The sequence below is a fragment of the Akebia trifoliata genome, chromosome 12 (assembly GCF_017979445.1).
Source record: "Akebia trifoliata isolate Shusen 1 chromosome 12, ASM1797944v1, whole genome shotgun sequence".
Classification (NCBI taxonomy): Eukaryota; Viridiplantae; Streptophyta; class Magnoliopsida; order Ranunculales; family Lardizabalaceae; genus Akebia; species Akebia trifoliata.
The window spans coordinates 30,950,137-30,955,879 of NC_141386.1; the positions used below are offsets into that span (position 1 = coordinate 30,950,137).

General features: G+C 32.8%; 1 long non-coding RNA gene across 1 annotated transcript; it reads left to right on the forward strand.

Moving 5' to 3' along the window:
- Positions 1-1,926: 1,926 nt before the first annotated feature.
- LOC147389476 (uncharacterized) lies at positions 1,927-2,997 on the forward strand. The gene is made up of 2 exons (XR_015170895.1): positions 1,927-2,649; positions 2,724-2,997. It is a non-coding gene; the product is annotated as an uncharacterized LOC147389476 (long non-coding RNA).
- The last annotated feature ends 2,746 nt before the right edge of the window (positions 2,998-5,743 follow it).

Consider the following 5,743-nt stretch of genomic DNA (forward strand, 5'->3'; position numbering starts at 1 on the left):
AAGAACTAATGAGAAACAGAGGATAAACTAGGGTTGCTAATGGACCAGATTTTGGATCAATCCGGTTCATTATGGACCAGATTTGGGTTCAGTTATTAAGTCCATTTAACTATCGAGCAAGTTTAAGCCTATTTAATTATAAGGATGATTTTGGGATTTTACATGAAGGCCCGGCCCACAATACTATATTAAATTACTATATATAATAGTTTTCTTATAAATTAATAATAACCCTCTTAACTTTGTAGTTTCTTTGAGAATTAAGAGATTGTAAATTTGAAATGAGAGATGAAAATATGTTTGAAAAATCTAATAATAAAATATTATTTTTATCAATTTATTGTTATTTAGTTTGTTTTCGGTACGACAAAAAAAAAGTTGAAATTGGGCTTGGCCTGGCCCGATTCACAAATGACCTAGGTGGACCGAGCATGGACTCAGGTTTTATTTCTTAAGCCTGGCTTGGTATTTACATGGTCAAAAAACAAAAATAATTTTCCATGTTGTATCCAAACAGTAGAAAAGGATTTGCATGACAAATCATTTGCCTTGTAAATGATTTGCCAATTAATAATTTCTCAGCAATCAAACATGCCCTTAGTGTAAAACGATGTAGTCTTCTAATTTGATGCAAACACGGAGGCCACAAATTTTTTCCTACGGCTATCAATGGACCGGGCTAGGCTGGGTTCGATTTGGGCTGGGCCTTTTAGGCTAAAAGTTAAAGCCCTAACCTAAAAAAGAAATTAAAAAAATCGTTATTTTAATTTAACTTTTGTGATAATTATACAAAATAATAATGAAACCATATTTTTGGGAAAGATTTGAATTATTACACCCCAATTTCTTAAATTATTAGTAACTACTATTGACACCCCAATTTTTTTTTAGAAAGTTACTATTGGCACCGTATGTTTTAATTATTTCACCCCAATTTCTTAAATTATTTACCCCACCCCAACTAAAGATTAAAACACATTCTTCAAATAGTACATAGCTTTGGCTCAAATTATTATCTCAACATTATAACACTTGTTCAAACAATTTTAGTAGTTGTTTACAATTATGATTTGGCACATATAAAATCCTAAACCAAAAAAACATATAAAATCTAGGAAATAATGAGATGGTTTCCTTTGCACCCCAACTTTTACTTATTTTTTTAATTTGGTATGCAATCAATAAATTTGGGGTGCCAATGGCAGCTCTCTAAATTTATTTATAAAAAAAAAATTCATATAATTTAAAATTAAAATATTCAATCAGAAATTTACGGAAACAAAAACGGATTGATTTAGATAATTTTAAATTTTTTTGATAAATATAATTAATTTTTAACAATTTAAATCATTATTTTATAAATAAAATTATGATTTTGTTTGATTTCAATTTTTTTTTTTGTGCTTTTTTATTTTGTCTAACTTTATTTATAAAACAAATATTGATTTTCTTTGATTTGCCATGTGCTAGCAAATCATTTTTCAAGGAGGAGGAGATAAGAAAATGATTTGTTGTTAATAAAGGAAAATCAGGGTGTTGGCAAATCTTTTTTGCGCAAATTTAGAGTTTTTGATGTGCCAAACACTGAAAAATTTGTTATTTTCCAAGAATTTTTAATTTCCCCATAATTTTTTGTCCAATCAAGCATACCTAACTAAATCGATATACTAGTAACAAAAAACAGTATTGGCACAATAAATATATATTTGCGCACAAAATTAGAATGTGGAGCGGCGTTTAATCTTTAAGGCCATTAATTATAAGGTGTCTAAATCGAAATCTCCAAAAATAATGAAGCTTGGACCGTATGCCATCCGAACCAACTCTCATCTACTACATGAAAAAAATAAATAAAAATACTACAAAGGATCTGATCTTCCCGTCCCCGTCACCTTCACTTGTTCACAACTAGTGTCACCCCTATACCTGGTCACAGGGGCGGAGCTAGGATTTTGCTCATGTGGGGGCAAAAAGTAGAAAAAAAATTGTGGCGACAATTAAGAGTGAAAAAAGTAGTTGTGAGGGCAATTAAGAGTGGAAAAAAAAAATGTGGGAGCAATAGTGGTAAATTTCTTTATCCCCTGCTAAAATTAGTTGTAATAGCACATTAATCCATAGAATTTGAAAATTCTTGCGGGGGCAAATGCTCCCACTCTAAATCCGCCCCTGCCTGGTCCCCGACATGTGTCCTCATTACCTTCAATTATTGACGTTATCCATATCCACCGACTAGTGTAACTCTGTAACCCCACGCATTCATGCTCCATTTATCATTCATATATTATATGGCTATAAAAAGGAATAGGATAAGAGGGAGCGAGACAGACACAGAGAGAGAGAGATGGAGAGTACTAAGAAAGTCAGTTTGGTCGTGGTGGTGGCAATGGTGCTTGTGCTTGTGGCAACCTTTGCTCCATCCGCCTTTGCCCGCTCGAATGATAATGAACTTTCCTCTGCTGATATTGCTGATGCTGATGCCAATGAAAATGGAGTTACTAACGCCAGGAGGACTTCCCTCACAATGATGATGCTGGAAGCTGGACTCCGAAATGAGGGCCTTCGTGGTAACGATTGTGGTGATTCATGCATTATTTTCCCTTGCAAAGACGGGTGTTATTGCCAAACTTATATTCCTTTGGTTAAATCGAGGTGCGTTGGGTCGTGTTGCGGGGCATCGACCCTTTAGAATTAAATAATGCTGATCGATCAATCGTGTCTTCAAGGTGCGTTGGGTTGTGTTGTGGGACATCGATCCTTTAGAATTAAATAATGCTGATTGATCAATCATGTCTTCCCTGTGTTGTTGTCTTATCTAGTGGGTTTATCATGCATGTCCCTCTCCTTAATTTGCTTTAAATAATGTTGATCGATGGATCAATCATGCGTGTCTTTGTTGTGTTGTTGTCTAGTAGCATGGGTTTCATTATGTCACTCTCCTTTGCTTTAAAAAAATGTTGATCGTCGTTTCTTGGTTGTCTAGTGGATTAATGGTCCTCATCTGCTTCGTCTTCGACTCTATATGTTTGGCGCTACATGAAAACTGAAATTTTTGACAAAAAAGTCGATGGGCCAAAGCCCACAAATTTTAGAAATCAAATTTCGTGGACCTATGGCTATTGAAATTTGTTATGTTCCCCATTCAACGGTTTAGAGCCATCAAAATTTTCTCATATTTCATTAATTTGGCGATTTCGGTCCATAAAAACAAATTGACGATAAAAAATCTGACGCCTTGATTCGTTGAATTTTATGAAATTTGACTACTTGGACCATCAAATATAAGATTTTTTTTCCATGTTATCTGGGGATGGTTCATGGGACAACAATTGTGACAACATCCATGATAATTATTTTTTGCAAATCACTTTTGATGGGGTTGAAAATTTCAGAATGGATTGATTTTTGGTAAAGATGACTCTATGGTGAGGAGATTATCTTGACGTAAAAATCAGTCCATTCCGAAATTTCTAACCCCAATTTATAAGTTGAAGAATCGTGATCATCATTTTTATGTAAATTACTTTTAATGGGATTAGAAGTTTCAGAATGAGCTGATTTTTTATGAGGATGATTTTTATGGTGAGGAGATCATTCTCACTAAAAATCAGCCCATTACGAAACTTATAACCCATATAAGACAAAAATCATTGGCATAGATGTTGTCACAATTGTTGTCCCATGAACCAGCCCATGTCTTTTGTTTGTTTGTGATTTAATTTCACCACCTACCTTGTCTTTTGTATATGGAAAATGCTTATATGAGTTCATTGAGCACTGCTTTCAACATTGTGCTGATTGGCAATGCACAAAGAGTCATAGTTTTATCGTATCTCAATGAATGAAATCTATGGTTCTCTATACAATGCATTGTCAACCCATCAATCTCCAACAAATTTTAGTTGGTGTAGTATGACTCTTTTGTATACCTATGTGCGTCTTCTACTACGCTACACAAGAATATGCGAGGAACATGCCTTTCTACGTAGACTAATCTCTGCAACAACACTTAATTAAGCATTGTTAGAAGTGTTTTGGAGAGTCGTGATATAAACCGAATGAAAAATTGAAAGAGTGGGGAAAATGACGATTAAGACAAGCATCACATTCGTAAGAAAAAACACATATGGCCTTAAAAGTGATGGTTTAGATCAAATGTGAAAAAATAAAGATATTAAAAAAGAATTGTTTTGAACATGATCCAAAGCTTTGAAATTGGACGGCCACTAGAGTTCCAAAATTACATGGGTAGATCTTAGTATGTGGTTGATATGACACTCTCTCAACCCTCAAAAAGGTACTCCACATAGTCATTTTTTTCTCAATGCTCACAGACTCCTTATGATTACGACGTCAAGCATACCAAGGCATTTTTTATGACTAACAAAGGTACTTTTGTAAATTAGAAATGTCATTGAATAGACGTGGATATATGTGATTGGTGGATCCCAGAATTCTGTAAGTTCTATGAGCAAAAAAAAATTCTTACTCCACGGCATGGTTCAAAATATCGTCTTGTTTTGTAATGATTTGTATAAAACATTTCGATTTTCTAGCCTACCGAAACAAAATAATAGAGAAAACGAAATATTAAGTATGTTTTGGTGATTTCTATGTGAAATCAAAATAAAAAAAAAATGGAGAGGGGAGAAGAAGAAAGGAGAGAGATTTCAGGTGACAGAGGAGTTACAGAGAATAGAGAGAGAGATACCTTGAGACACCGAAGTCACGTTGGGTTCTTTTTGGTGTTAGCTACCTCATCCTCCTCCTTTTTCTTTTTCTTTACTTATTTTTTTTTTTCCTTTGATTTTCCAATAAACGATGGATTGAACAATTTTTGAACGATTCTATGCCTTTGACCTTTGTCTCCTATTAGAGTTTTTGAAATGAAGAAATAATTGAGAATAAGTTTTTATTTATATGTTTAAAGATCCCTCCAAAAAATTTAGAAAGTAATGTAGGATTTATAAATTATTTGAAAAAAAGAGTTAAAAAAATATTTTTACAATCTTTAATCAATGTGAAAAGATATCAACCAATAGAAATATTCTAAATAAAAAATACTTATTTTTACTTTAACAAATACACTAATCATAAATAATTTTTAAATATTATTTTAAAATAAATTAAATTAATTTTATTTGAATCAATTTTAAATAAATATTAATCAACATTTATTTTAACATTAATAAACGTCGTCCAACCCCCACCATCATCTTCTAAATTCATTGATTTGAAAATGTGGGTCAACATGACACCCGTATAATTGGTTTTATCCCAATCTTTCTCCCTCTCTCAATTAATTTTAGGACTTTAAACCATCTTTGCCAAGTGTCTATCACACATAATTATTAACACGTAAGGACAAGACAAAAGTAATAATGGTACCTACACGTTTGGCCTTTTATTGGTCCTCATGCTACAAAGTAGGCACGTCCCATTATACAAGTAGGAGTTCCTTATGTTGTCACATGGAGGCCCATACAAACATTTTATTTGGAACTAACTAAAAAAACAAAAAATGGGTACTGCAAATAATGTCTACTTGGACCCAATGTCACCCGAACCAACTCTCAAATTCAGCATTTTAATTTGATCTTTCTTTAAAAGTAGGTCCCTCTAATTTATCAAAAATTTCATATCAAACTTTATTCTAATTGAGCACTTTATCACAAACTTATGTTTCATTTAAGTCCCTTTTTTTCTTCAATACTTCAAGATTTATTTACAATGATTTATATATTTT